At 35.6% G+C, this 14,456-nt stretch overlaps 1 long non-coding RNA gene across 1 annotated transcript; it reads left to right on the top strand.

The window, feature by feature from the left end:
- The first annotated feature begins 256 nt into the window (after positions 1–256).
- LOC123540865 (uncharacterized) lies at positions 257–11,413 on the top strand. Its single transcript, XR_008368140.1, has 2 exons — positions 257–661; positions 10,802–11,413. It is a non-coding gene; the product is annotated as an uncharacterized LOC123540865 (long non-coding RNA).
- Positions 11,414–14,456: the final 3,043 nt, after the last annotated feature.

The raw sequence follows: 14,456 nt of genomic DNA, 5'->3' as shown, positions 1-14,456 counted from the left end.
AATTTAACATTAACATTGAACTACAGTACTGTAGGCTATAAACAGTAATTTATCTGGGCTATGTTCAGGGAATACGAAAATTAACATAAAATGAACTCCGCTGTTGTGATTTTTAGAAATATTTAAATGTGTAGAAATTCCTGCAAAATATAGTTGCAGTTGTTTAGATCGGATCCAGACAGTATGATAAACCGTATTGCAGAGAGCAAATTGTGTTAACTCCTTGGGGATGGGAGGGGGTAGGGCTGCTTTTCCTCACGCCCTCATCTGCCTCTTGGCCGCCAGGACTTGCGGTTATAATTAAATTTCTCGGCTTATCTTCAGATTAAAAAAAAATAAAGGGAAATTCTTGTTACGGAAAAGGTGGAACAAACTTTAGTTGCAAATCTAGCCCGCTAAAATCTCTGAATACAATAAGGAAATATTCTCAACGATTATCATTATGTCTTTTTTATTTGCAGAAACCTAAACGAACCGTAACATCGGACAGTATTGACTACAGTTTGAATTACAAGACAGAAAAAAAGCAACAACTTGCAGACGTCCAACATTCTTCCTGCTCACATGCTTACATCTTGTGGCGTCGGATAAATAGCCAGTAGCCAAGTATTGATGTAGCCGTAGTGGAATAACTGGGAAACTCATTATTTTATCTTTGAAGGTATGTTTGTTTTCTTACACCGTCGTACGAAATAATTCAGAGAAATATCTGATATTAATTTGTAACAGAAAATACAGGTTATTGACGGAACAAACAAGCACATGTCGTATAACAGTCTGCATATTCTCCATTTTGCCACCTGTATGTCTTTCCATCTGTCCATCCATCTGCCCATCTAATGGTCGATCAGTTTCATTCCAAAGAATATTCCTGAAGCCAGTTCTGAATAGGGGACATATTTTCTATGTAGGAATAAGAAGGACATACTAGTACACAATTTTTGCTAAAATAAAACAACATTCTTAATCCAAAATACAACAGAATGTTAAATGTTCAATATTTCATTCATCCAATTCTATTTAAAAAAAAATCGATTTTGTCCACCGTTACATGTCGCAGTAACAACACTAAATGTCGCACTCCCAATTTAAAACTAAGATATATAATATTAACAATTCATTTTGTTTTGTTTTTAGTTTTTATTTGTTGTAATAAGTTTGAATCTGCTATAGTAAAATGATGTGTTAACTTGTTAGCGTTAAGCCCAGTGGAAGTCATACTCGTACATTCTTGAATACTTTTTCAAGGACAGCAGACTGAATAAACACCTAATTAACATCATCACTTTATTATTATTATTAAAAACAATAATGAAATATTTGTTAATCGAACCAGCTCGATTCGCTAGTTTCTCGTGCATTAACACACATGACACATGTCTTTAAAAGCATCGAGTGCATGACGTATTTATTGATTCTGTGTACTGAGGAAGAAATATACATTGTTAATCCCTTAAAATGCTTTTGCTGTTTCCGACTCAGCACTAAACAGGCATTTTTTTCCGAAAAAGTGACCGAGTCGTCATTGTCAGTCTGGTAATTAAACATAACATCATTAAATATAAAATCACCATATAAAGAACTAGGAAAGAAAAATGTCATAAAGTCCGGAGCTACTACTAGTAACGCTCACGAGTAAAAAAACGAAATTCATGTTCATTTTCATTCGATTAAATTCTAGAACATTTTACTACAGTTCGAAGAAATACAGTTTGTTAACAATAATCCATATACAGCCTACACGCCGCAACACGCAGTCATTATGGTCCAAGAACCATGGTATAATGCACGTAGTTTTCCCGCTAGTACAGTGTATGACTGCCTGAGATATACACGTATTCGTTGTTGGTCGTGTTCAACGAGTCATTGATCTTAGTGCTAATTACTGGAACGGAGATATTTATGTCGATCTAGTATAATTCCGACAAAACTTAACCAGCCGATACAACATGCCACTATTGGAAATTTGACGCATGCGTGAGGGTTAAGTATAAGTTTGACTAAATGCACGATGCACGTTACTATGGTCTATAAACATACGACCTGTGACAAACATATCGCAATTATCTAAATTTAAAAGAAAGTAAGTTCAAATCTGTATCGTGTAGGAGTTTGCCCTTGAGACGAACGGCATTTGCTCGTGAGTCGAATATGCGTTAGATCGCAGTTAATAGTATGCTTGAAGCGTTTAAGTAACGATGCTGAAATCTTGTAAGAACAGCATTAAAGAAAAGGGACATACTTAAATGGTTAAAATATAGATTCTTAGTTTCTACTTATTTTCTGTCTAGATTACACTGAAATAATTTAAGGACAACGGCAGGATCGACGGATGACCCCGTGTACAAGGTAACTAATTATCAAAAACCACTGCGAGCAGCTGTCTGGTCATAGATTGAACGCCGGTACTCCAGTCACTTCGAGTTAGATTTTTCGATTTGCCTAGTGTAATAAACAGCTGTCTTATAATGCATTCTGTCTACCTTGATAAGTCTCTGGAAACACCTATTGCAGCGATGTTCACAATCAGCATTCACTTCGGCCTGGTTACAACATTATATAAAATTTTGACATTACAATTCGTACACAACAATGCTTCTGTTTGAGCACACAGAAAAAAAAACTCACAATTTAATACGTTTCATTGTTGTATTCATACCAAAGTTTACCTTGAATCCTTGAAAAAAAGACATACCCTTCCTTAAAATGGAAAAAGGAAAGAAGCTCACATTGCTGAATGAAATGCGGTTATTCGGTTAATATAAATACATTAAATTCTTTTAAATCAAATGCATGACTTTTTTTAAATTTTTACCTGGCCGACAAAGGTAAATTAATCTAAATATCCACTTGGTGGGTTAAAAAAAAATCAACACAACTTAACTTTTTTTTTTTAATTAAATCAAACCTACTACATTGTCGGGCAACATTTTGTCTTTCGGAAAGAATCAATACATTAATACGCCAAGGGCACATATCAGTTTATGTCCCCTTTTGAACTTAAAACAGCTGGTTAAAGTTTTGCATGCAAGATACTCAACACTAATGCAGATACTGGATTTAAACTCTATAGATATTTTAACATTTAGGGTAACATTTTCCTGCTTCTGGGACAATATTTCGAATAGTCGAGCACTGACAGTCTTACAGACAGCTCTTGTTCTATAAATGTTTGCAAATTAGAAAAATAGTTTAAATAACGAAAGTAATCTAAATAGAACAACTACAAAAGAAAGATTTTATTTACGTACGATGTTGATAATGAGTCGGACACTGTCCGTCTGTATATCAAATTTCAGAGTCTAAATCGATTTGATAGCTTTCAATTTAGCGCCTACAGCGTGTGAAAAACAAAATAGGATAATGAAAGAATGATTTACTCATTTGTATTAATGTAATCGATGTCTGTCTATTTGTTGTTGTTATACTTCATGGCACAAAATACGCAAGGTTAAAGTAAAATGAAACTTGATTTTTTCCTGAATTGATTTTTAAAACTCCCGCGATTTATACTGCTTACGTTCTGCTGTGAGAGTGGTAGTGCGTCACGTTACAAAGAATGGCAACTCATAACTAATGAGATGTTTTTTTTTCCGACCATTGAAAAGCTTTTTGCGGTCCTATAGCAATATTTTCGTGAAATGACCGTCAAAATCGTCCGACTGTCGATTGCGTCCGGCTTAAGATCAGTTTACCCTATCACACGTACGGAAATTGCCGAGTGTCATTACGGGCTCAGTATCTTAATATTTACATGTACTGCAGTGTGTATATCTATTTTATGTGTTTCTAGGTTGGTGAATTCATAGTCACCTTCTAAGAAATTCAAATCTTTTGAAAACAGGTGCATATATCATATTTCATTACTAGTGTACAAATGTAAAAAAGGGATTGTCCTATATACATTTCAGATTTACTACAGTTTGCTCATAATGATCATTGCAGTGAGTCTACAAGGATCTTTCTACTGTTAAACCTAAAACGAACTACCTGAAACAAACATTTAGTTACAAAGCTGCGCACATATATGGAATTAACTTCTTTTTTACATACAGCTTCATAATATGGCTACGTTTAAGCGTGTTTTAAAGAATTTTCTCTTGCTACAATAGTTTTTTTGCAATATATTAATTGTAATAACAAAGATTTTGTTGAATTAATGTTACTTGTTTCCATATGAGCTTGAATGTTGAATAATTCGTTGAACAGTAATAATGATAATTCATTAATTGTATTATCTTATATATAATCCAAACCTGGAACATGTATAATATTTTAAAGGACAGACTCCTTTTTCGCACGTCTTAATTATAGTGAATATATATACTTGTAATTTGTGTATATAATGACTATTTAAGACTTAGAACTATAATTTGAGACGCGTTTGTCAAAGAAACATTTAAGTAATTCTGATATGTGTATTTTTTTATAAATGTGCAATCATAAATTGACTGTATGATTGTGTAGATGTATGAATTTAAGAAATAATTTATAGCAAAAGAGTGTTTTAACACTATTTATGCTATATGGGCGGTTATACGTCGGGCGTCATAACTTTACGAGGGCGCAGCCCGAGTGAAATTATTTGTACGACGTATTACCGCCCGAGTGTATAGATAGTGTTAAGACACGGTTTGCTATAAACTGTTTCGATTCTGCACTCTTTACAGGTGACCCCACAGTGACCCTGAACAGTTAAACAATTTCCGGATGATAACTTGAGAACGCTTGGGCCTATTATCATATATTTTGGTACACAGGTGTAACATCATAAAATACAGGTCAGGTTCGACTTTGGGGTCTGTAAGTCGAAGGTCAAGGTCACAGTGACTCGGAACAGTTAAACGGTTTCCAGATGATAACTTGAGAACCCTTGGGTATAGGATCTTAAATTTTTGCACACTGGTGTAACATGATAAAATACAGGTCATGTTTGAATTTGAGATTAGTAGGTCAAAGGTCAAGGTCAAAATAACACGAAACAGTTAAACGGTTTCCGGGTGATAACTTGAGAACGTTTGGGCCTAGGATCATGAAAATTGATAGCGAGGTTGGTTATGACCACCAGGTGACCCCTAATGATTTTGAGGTCAGCAGGTCATAGGTCAAGGTCAGTGACCAGGAACACTTAAACGGTTTTCGGACAATAACTTCACAACGCTTGGGACTAGGATCACGAAATTTAATAGGGAGGTTGGTCATGACCCGTAATTATTTTGGGTTCCAAAGGTCAAAGGTCATTTAAACCTTTTCCGGACAATAACTCGAGAACGCTTGGGCCGAGGATCATGAAACTTCATATGAGGTTGATCATGACCAGCAGATGACCTCTATTGATTTTGAGGTCAAAGGTCAAGCAAGTTCAGCTTTGATATTGGCTTAGTTCTGTGACAAGGCCGCCCGCTTAGCTCAGTAGGTAGAGCGTCGGTCTACGGATCGCGGGGTCGTAAGTTCAGCAATTTTTTTCCTTTATAAAGTACCCCTAAAAGGACTTTCTCCCAATTGAAAAATGCAATCTTTTTTCCCAATTATCATCCAAAAATTCCCCAAATGACCAAATTAAGTTTGCATTTTGATGATTGCAGAAGGCAAACTTAGTTACGTTGACATTCACCATGATTTAACCATTTAAAAAGTTTGTTTGATGCTATTTACATGCAATTAAAGGAAGAAGCATTCTAAATGATGTTATTAATTAACTATAAAAATTCCCAATCTGAGTAAAAAACTCGCTATTTTTCCCAATTTATCCGGTACCAGACCTTTTCCCAAAAGGACAAAAAAATCACTGGAGTTCGATCCTCGGGCGGGGTGTATGTTCTCCGTGACTGTTTAATAAACGACATTGTGTCTGAAATCATTAGTCCTCCACCTCTGATTTATGTGGGAAAGTTGGCAGTTACTTGCGGAGAACAGGTTTATACTGGTACAGAATCCAGGAACACTGGTTAGGTTAAGTGCCTGCCGTTACATGACTGAAATACTGTTGAATAAAGGCGTTTAAAACAAAACAAAGTGACAAGGCCATATTGTGGGAGTATAATTGGTCACTCCTGTGACAACTCTTGTTCGAACTTGTCTGAGAATCCCTTCTTGGCTCGCTTGTGAATACTTGCTGTAATGGGCACAATTCAGTACGAACATTTTTTTTTTCATAAATGTTCAGACATCTCAGTTCAGAAATATTCAGAAAGAAATTTAGAAATTTTCAGAAATATATGGAAACTGAATTAAACTTAAGATAAAATTGACACTGTAATGATACCGAAGACAGCTGTGATGTCTGAAAGCTGCTATTGTGTTTAATAGTTTATAAGAAACCTAATTGCAAAGCAAAACTTGATTAAATTTTCTAACCTGGACATGCGCACTCGAATACTCTACCATAAATGAGGAAAGCATAATATGCTTTTCAAACAAATAATTGTTTCTTGTCCGCTCTAACTCTTTAACTGCTTGAAGGATTTCAAAGAAACTTGGCACAAATGTTCACCACACCGAGACGATGTGCAGAGCGCATGTTTTGGATGTCTCACTTCAAGGTCAAGGTCACAGGATTCAAAGGTCATATCAATTTGTTTCGTGTCCGCTCTTTAACTCTTGAACTGCTTAAAGGATTTCAAAGAAAATTGGCAAAAATATTTACCTTACCGAAACGACGTGCAGAGCGCACGTTTCGGATGACTCACTTCAAGGTAAAGGTCACACTTAGGGGTTAAAGGTCATATATGACTTTGCTTTGTGTATATTGCACTTGCTCTTGTTTTTATTTGGCAGATCTCTTTTTTGTTCACTTACAATAAAAAAAGAATAATCTTCCTTTTATGTTACTATAAATGGCTTATTTTGATTTTTTTATTATTGGCCGTAGGGAAAAACCGAGACCACTTTTCCGTGGTACAACATGGATGGTACCTCTGATATTTAGGTGTATTTCGACAAACCTTTACCTGGTAAGGATTTTTATGCCCCCGGCATCTACTGATACGGGAGGCATATAGTGATTGTCCTGTCCGTCCGTTCTTCTGTTCGTTCGTTCGTCCGTCCGTCCGTACGAGGTTAACCAAATGGGACCGTTTCGTCTAGCATCAATATCCCAGGGCTTTATTCCCATATGAATCTACCTCCGGTAAAAGGAGGTAATCCCAATGCAAAAAAGTATGTTTTTTTCCCCAAAGTTGAATTTAAAATTCCCAAATGGTTATACTTAGGGTTTTTGCTGTTTTAAGACAGTTTTGCTAATTTGTATGTATATTTAGGTAAGTTATAATACTGTTGAGCAATTACTGAAATGCAATTCAGTAATATTTCACACAAAAACACATTTATGTAGATTTTGGTAATTTGCAAATTGTCCCAATTAAGACAATTTCTGAGAGCATTTTTCCCAATTCCACCGGTGTCGGTGGCATTCCCAAATTGATGAAAGAAAGGCCTGATCCCTTACTAGAATGACTTGATACTAATTCAGATGTAACCTGTGACCATTCCTCATCTTCAGACATCACCTGACCTCAGTTTGACCTTGACCTTGACCTCTTTTTGGACTTAGGTTGCTTTATATGGGCCATCTCTTGGTTAACCAAATGGGACCGTTTCGTCTAGCACCAATACCGCTTACAAGAAAGAATTGATACTAATACAGATGTAACCTGCGACCATTCCTCATCTTCAGACATCACCTGACCTCAGTTTAACCTTGACCTTGACCTCTTTGGACTTAGGTTGCTTTATATGGGCTATGTCTTGGTTAACCAAATGGGACCGTTTCGTCTAGCATCAATACTGCTTACAAGAATGAATTGATACTAATACAGATGTTACCTGCGACCATTCGTCATCTTCAAACATCACCTGACCTCAGTTTGACATTGACCTCGTTTTGGACTTAGGCAGCTCCTTGTTTCTGGATTAGAATTTTATTTTTAAATTTCTTCCCTTTGTTGTTCCTGTACTTTTGGTTTCAACAGTCAAGTTCTTTAAATTTTGCTCCCATCCTCTGATGTAAACCTTCGGGCGTTTATTGCCCCGCTTGGTTCATATGTGATAAATTACGACTCCGGTACATTTTTAATTACCATTCTATTGTTCTTGGAAACGGTAAACATGTATCAAATATCCATAACCAGGGCCCAGAAATCAACAATATTACTAAAAGCACATACTGAAGATTTTTAAACGATTTTTAATCTCTCGTTATTACAAACATGAAATTACCAAAAATGTTCATATAACTTTAACATTTGGTAAACAGAAGCACAGTTTCAAGAATAATAACTTTACGTTCGGGTTATTTTGAGTACAGGTCCACACATTTTGGAGTACGGATGAGTACGAACGTAGTGTCCAGATTTCAAGCTGTTTATATATATTCGTCCAGAAATTAGATAAGTTTTAAAACATAGCGGCTGATGCTTACCAAAATCATAAATATGATTCCTAAAAACAAACAGTCGCACAAGTTACACGCGATTCTTAAACATTCACGGCTGTCTACAAAACCTGAAACGACGCTGAGTTCTAAAGTGGAGTAAACAAGGGAAGAAGCGACGTTGGTAACTGATACAGAAAAACATTCTATGATTTAGATTGCATCTTTTATCTATGCTACAAGAAGAGGTTTTTATGAACAAGACGCAGAAACCAGATGTCAATCTGCGCAGAAATACATATACGTCCCTATGAAAGCATTTTAAAAAAACGGGTATTAACAGCACGTAAATTGCCCTGTTTGCACACTATATTTCTCCCGTTAATACATGGGCGGATCCAGTGAAAAAAGTAGTTTTGATGCAAGAATGTTTTGAAATACGTTTTGCCATTACATGCACCACACAATATCCATATCCTTAATGACGAAATCGGGACTAATGTTCGAGGAATCGTCAGTCTGTTCGGCGTTATATGGCATACATGTATTTATTTTTAAAGTCTAGATGCCCTTGACTGAAAATAATACTTCCAAAATTGTATTTTGTTGAATCGGTGCTATATATTTTATCAACAATAACCACATTCTAGAGATAGGCCCTAAAATTTTCAATGATAGAATTACATTAAAGAAAGTCTAGAAATTAATTTCCAAGTCCTTGAAATAACCAAAAATGATTTCACAAATGTGAAGTTTATGATAGTTTTGTTAATATCAATAACACAAGTTTTAATTTTTAATTTAAAGTTGTGATCCACAAAGAATGACAACTCTTGCCTTGGGCTAGTACTTATAAGTAGAGATCTATTAGTTTACTTCCCTTGCAATTACACAATTGAGTGGAAAATGAAAACTGTTTAAGACACAAAATCATACTTTTTTGCACAACAAAATTATTAAGGATTTATTCATTTGTGTTTGATTTACCCCTTAAGACATGGTTCCTATGATTCTGTCAACTTACATATGGTAAAAAATTAACTTTTAACAAGCCAATAATAAAACGAAGTACCTGTAGATAAATTATAGTGCAGATAATACAGTTTTGCTTGTATCAAAATGTCACAATAGATCCACTTTTGTAATATAGAAAACCTGGTAGGATTAGTAAAGGTGCAATTATATTGATCTCTATTTCCTATGTCTACACATTCCGCTTGTTTATATTATGATCTACACATTTTCTGAATGTAACATATTTTGGCGAGAAAGTTGCACGTGCTTTCCATGATGCGGCATAGGTAGACTGCGTATACATGCATAATGGGCGTCCTTGGGCGCTTCGTTCTTCTTGTTTTTCTGTGTTCGGCCCAAGATAGAATCGTCTGAATGACATGTTCTCGATTCAAAATTTCACACCCTCTTGAAACCGGGAGGACCGCGAACAATGCGAGAACAATATGGCGGAATGATAAGGTACAACTTCAATGTCAAAGAAACATCGTAGAGAAATAAACATACGATAAAATTATGACCAAATAAAATATCACTTGAATGAAGAAATGACACTACTGGTTTACCTCCGTCGATAATGTAAATAAGCGCCGTAAACAAGGCTGTAAAACTCCACTTCCGGTTCCCGGTGTTTAGTTTAATAATATTTTATTGCTTATCACTATTTACATTTATAATAACAAATACATGTATCAGAAAAATGTACATGTACAGCCAAGAAAATAAGCAAATGGGTCGGGCCACAATTTCTTACAAAATTAGTTAAAGGCCCTTCCCAATAGAAATAACATAAAGTAACTAGGCGGGGAAAACAAAATAAATATAAGAAGTTGTGTTATTAATTATTATTACTATTATTATTAAATCACACACAGTTCTAATTTTTATTGGCCAACACACTTGTCGTTGTAAGAGTAAACGACAGCTGGTGACAGTGACGTATATAATGCGGCGATATATATGTATATATTTTTTTGAAGTTCAGTGCGTCAAACGGGAACGGGTAGTAAAATTTTTTTTCTCGTGAAAAAAAAAAACCACAAAAGTAATGGCGTTATTAGGGTTGGGTGAAAAGAAACATTGATTGAAACATTTTATCGCTAAAGTATATGGAATAAGACTGAGGTCCTTTTATTTGATTCTATAGTTGAAAAGGCAATATGGAGAATATGCAGAATATGCTGGCAGTTTTGTTGCTATAGCAAAAATAACTACTCCAGCAGGGTTGTATGTGGCTCTAAAAGCCCGGCAATGGTCTGGTTCAATGATTATATTCGGTGCTCATGTGCATTTATAAAGGAATGGTGCAATTTAACAAATAGGTAGTCTAAATGATTCGCTGATTCTTGGTACATTTATACACTTATTTCATTCTTCAAAAAATGTATGAAACATTATTTTATTTTGTCTTTTCAGGAAAATGTGGCCTTCGGTATTGTTCAAGGACAGTTTCTAGAGGATGAAATAAAGGACTCGTGGTAATACTATACAGACCACCATTAAGATGAATGCCAAGACAGCAGTAACATCGGTCAAATAAATAAAACGTTGAGGAATTCCATAGGTGCTGTTTAACATGTCATTCTAATGATGTAACAGTTTTCATGGATTATGGGAAATGAATATTCTATTCAGAAGGACAGTGCAGGTTATTGTAATGCTAAAAAACTGCTTGTTGGATTGTCATCGTTGGACTTCATTACTAACGTCAATCTTTTCACGCATTTGAGACTGAACACTTAATGTTTTCCTGTGAGAAATGTTTCGGCATGGAATTACGTACACTAATAATATGGAGAAAAAAACGATGAAAAACGTTTTTCACATGATCTATAATTTCAGTGTTGCATTAATTTTTTCCGAATTGGAAACATTCAAGAAGTAACATTGCAGACTTGATGTTTATACGCGGTTCTTTTTATTCTCGTGCCACTTTACATATTCGAAGTTTATAAAGGTCCATTTGATTTCAATATAATGTTTGTGATTGAATTGTGTATTAAACTTCAAATAAACTTCATAGTTGCATGTTTTGATTTACGTTTATTCACAGAAAAATATCAATTATGCAAGTGTTTTATAAAACTGAGTATTCCAGCATGGAAACAGGCAATTTTAAAGAAAAATACTCAAAAAGAGTTGCAGTATATCATATATGTATTTACTTGGAAAATTTCTTTCAATAAGAAACCGCTTCCTAGTCTGATAAATAGAATAATGTATGTAATACATAAGTTTGATAATACACTAGTGTAGTAAAGCATTGACATTGACGTTGACGTCATTTATTTCTTGGAGACGTTGGGTGAATTTACTTGGTCTATAATAGGTAAAGATAGAAGAAATTTTGATGTTTCATCTAGAAAAATTTTAAAAGGATAAAAAGAATACTAGTATTACATTAGTGTCTTTCCACATTGCATTTATTAAACTCTGAATAGAATTGATAAAATGCTCGGCAGAGCCTCGCATTTTATCATTTTATTCAACTCGTTTAATAAATTCAATATGAAAAGACAACCATGTAATATCCTCTATGTATTATTTTAATTTTGTTTTGAGACTTCATTGAAAATTAAATATGCACACGCCACACTGCACAATTAAATTTAACGTGATGGTACATGCATTTTAGCGTGAGAGATAATCATGGAACTCCCTTTAAAGGCAGAACTACTGATTGAGATTTAGACCAAATTGACTCATTTTAGCTGTCAAAGTGAGAAGTCAGTATTGGATGTTCTATATTTGCGCCAAAATTTGAAGGATTTTCTATAAGATCATAAAATTGGTGTAAAATTACAAACTTTTTCATACAATATATTGTAAGAATAAGGAGGGATCAATTGGTGGCGTTTGAAAGTTTCAAATATCATAAAGCTGAGATAAGTCACCATTCAAAAAAGGGATACAGGCTTTTGTCGCGTAGATTGAGTTTTCTGTGAATGCCGACCTCGGAAATGAGTCATCCGTCTATGGCTCAGCTACATATCGTTGGATCTTGAAGTGGCATCCGTGGATGACTTAGTTAAATTACGATGAACTGAGGTGAGCCATCCATGGATGGATCAACTGTGAAAGTGAGTCATCCATGGATGTCTCATCTACATAGTAGTCATTTGAAATGAATCATCCGTGGATGTCTCAGTATGTCTCTGAAAGTGAGTCATTTAGGCATGGCTCATCTCTAAAAGTGAGTAATGCAGGCATGGCACATCTATGAACGTGCGTCATGCAGGCATGGCTCATCATGTACCTTGTTGATGGAAAACAAATGAGAACATACTGTGTGAGAATGTCTCGCAGGAAACGGAAACAAATATAGTGGTAAGTATATTTTTCCTTTTTATGACAAGCGTACGTCACAGAAAAAAGGCATATATGAAAACGCCCGTTTTCTTATTTAAAAACCATATTCTGACTTCAGATAATTCCCTGTTCTTTCTTTATGTTCTATGTATTAATTCGGCCGGTGCTTTCAATCAAGCAGTAATTATTATGTTTGCTATAATGCGAAAGTCGTGAAAATACGGCGGATTTCAAATATTTTCATGCCGGAACGATCCAGCTTGGTCGTTATTGAGGGGGGGGGGGGGGGGGGGGGGGGGGCAAATATGACCATTATGAATGAATTAGGCCGGTTGCTGGTCGCGGTCGCCAGGTGGTCGCTATTCACTGTCTTTTTATGAGAATTTTTCTACGGGGGGACCGGAGACCGGTCGTTGTCGACAGGTGGTCGCTATTCACGGGTGGTCGCTAGCAAACGTTTGACTGTACATATCACTCAGACACAGAAGATTACTAGAAGTAATAACTACTACCAGAAAAGTGCAATTATGTGAAGGAGTGCCAGTAATAAAAAAATATAATAATGACAAGATTTCGTATTCGTGAAAGCTGGGCATCAGCTAGTAGTAACAGCAGAATTTTAAGATCAAAACTCTGTAACAGGGTGACACCATTTAATGCACTCAACAGTACTTGAAGTAAGTGCCAGAGGATGACACTGATAAACAAAAAGAATGGAGATATAGATGACAAGGAAAACAACAAAAGTTCAAATGCACATACATCAGGACAAAATGACAAGGAAGACATACCACAAAAGTCGACCAAAAATGTGCGAAAGAAGATAAACAATTAATTCCTGGTGAGACTGATGAAATGGTAGAGCTGATCTGAAGTCAAGCAAATATTGTTAGTAAACATCCGAGGGGTACAGAAGGTATGATAAAAGTCTGTTTACAGTAGTACTGTTAAAGTCCACAGTCTTATGAACGTTTCAGAGACAGCCATTATCTTGTTTAATCATGTAAGTCTACACTTATACAGTACAAGAACAGAGTAAAACATCACACTGGATTCGATGACAGCATATTTGACTGGATGCTTGAGGAGGCCAAAAGAAGAGACATACCTGAAGAAGGTTACATTTGTGGTATCATAATCGATGAAATGTCAATCCAGTCAGACATACAAATTTATTGTAAAAATAACAAAAGCAGTGTTCAAAATAATTTGCAAGATCATCACTATTTGTTACGGTGAATGTTTTCATAATTGTCCTTCACTAACACTACACCATCTGATGTCCAGCAACAGTTTTACTGTTGAGTTTCTTACGTCCGACCAAAATTCGTGCAGTGTAAAACGCGAAGCTGCGCTGTCTTGTAAGATCCTCGTTTATATAGGTTCCAGTTAAATCACTGGTTTTTAGTGAAGCCCTTGCCAAGTACATATGCTGTCTGACTCGGTACGAGATAAATTTTACGATAATAGGTCTTGGACATCCAGGTTGGTTGGGTTTGCCCACACGGTGACTCCGGACAATATCAGACAGGCCCATAGTAACATTCATTTTGTACAGGTGTCCAGGATTATTTGATCAGTATTTTCGTTTTTTGTTTCGGGAATTCCAGACACTCGAATATTGTTACGACGACTGTGCTGCTCAGAGGAGTCAGCGGCTAGTTTCAGTTGTTTCACACAAGATGATCATTTTCTTGTTTTAATTTAAGATTTCCGGTTTCTAGGGATTTTACTTTCTCTTGAAGCCCAGAAAGAACACCGT

Source organism: Mercenaria mercenaria, chromosome 17, assembly GCF_021730395.1.
Source record: "Mercenaria mercenaria strain notata chromosome 17, MADL_Memer_1, whole genome shotgun sequence".
Taxonomy (NCBI): Eukaryota; Metazoa; Mollusca; class Bivalvia; order Venerida; family Veneridae; genus Mercenaria; species Mercenaria mercenaria.
The sequence above is the reverse complement of the archived record's forward strand: the minus strand, read 5'-3'. Positions and strand labels throughout refer to the sequence as shown.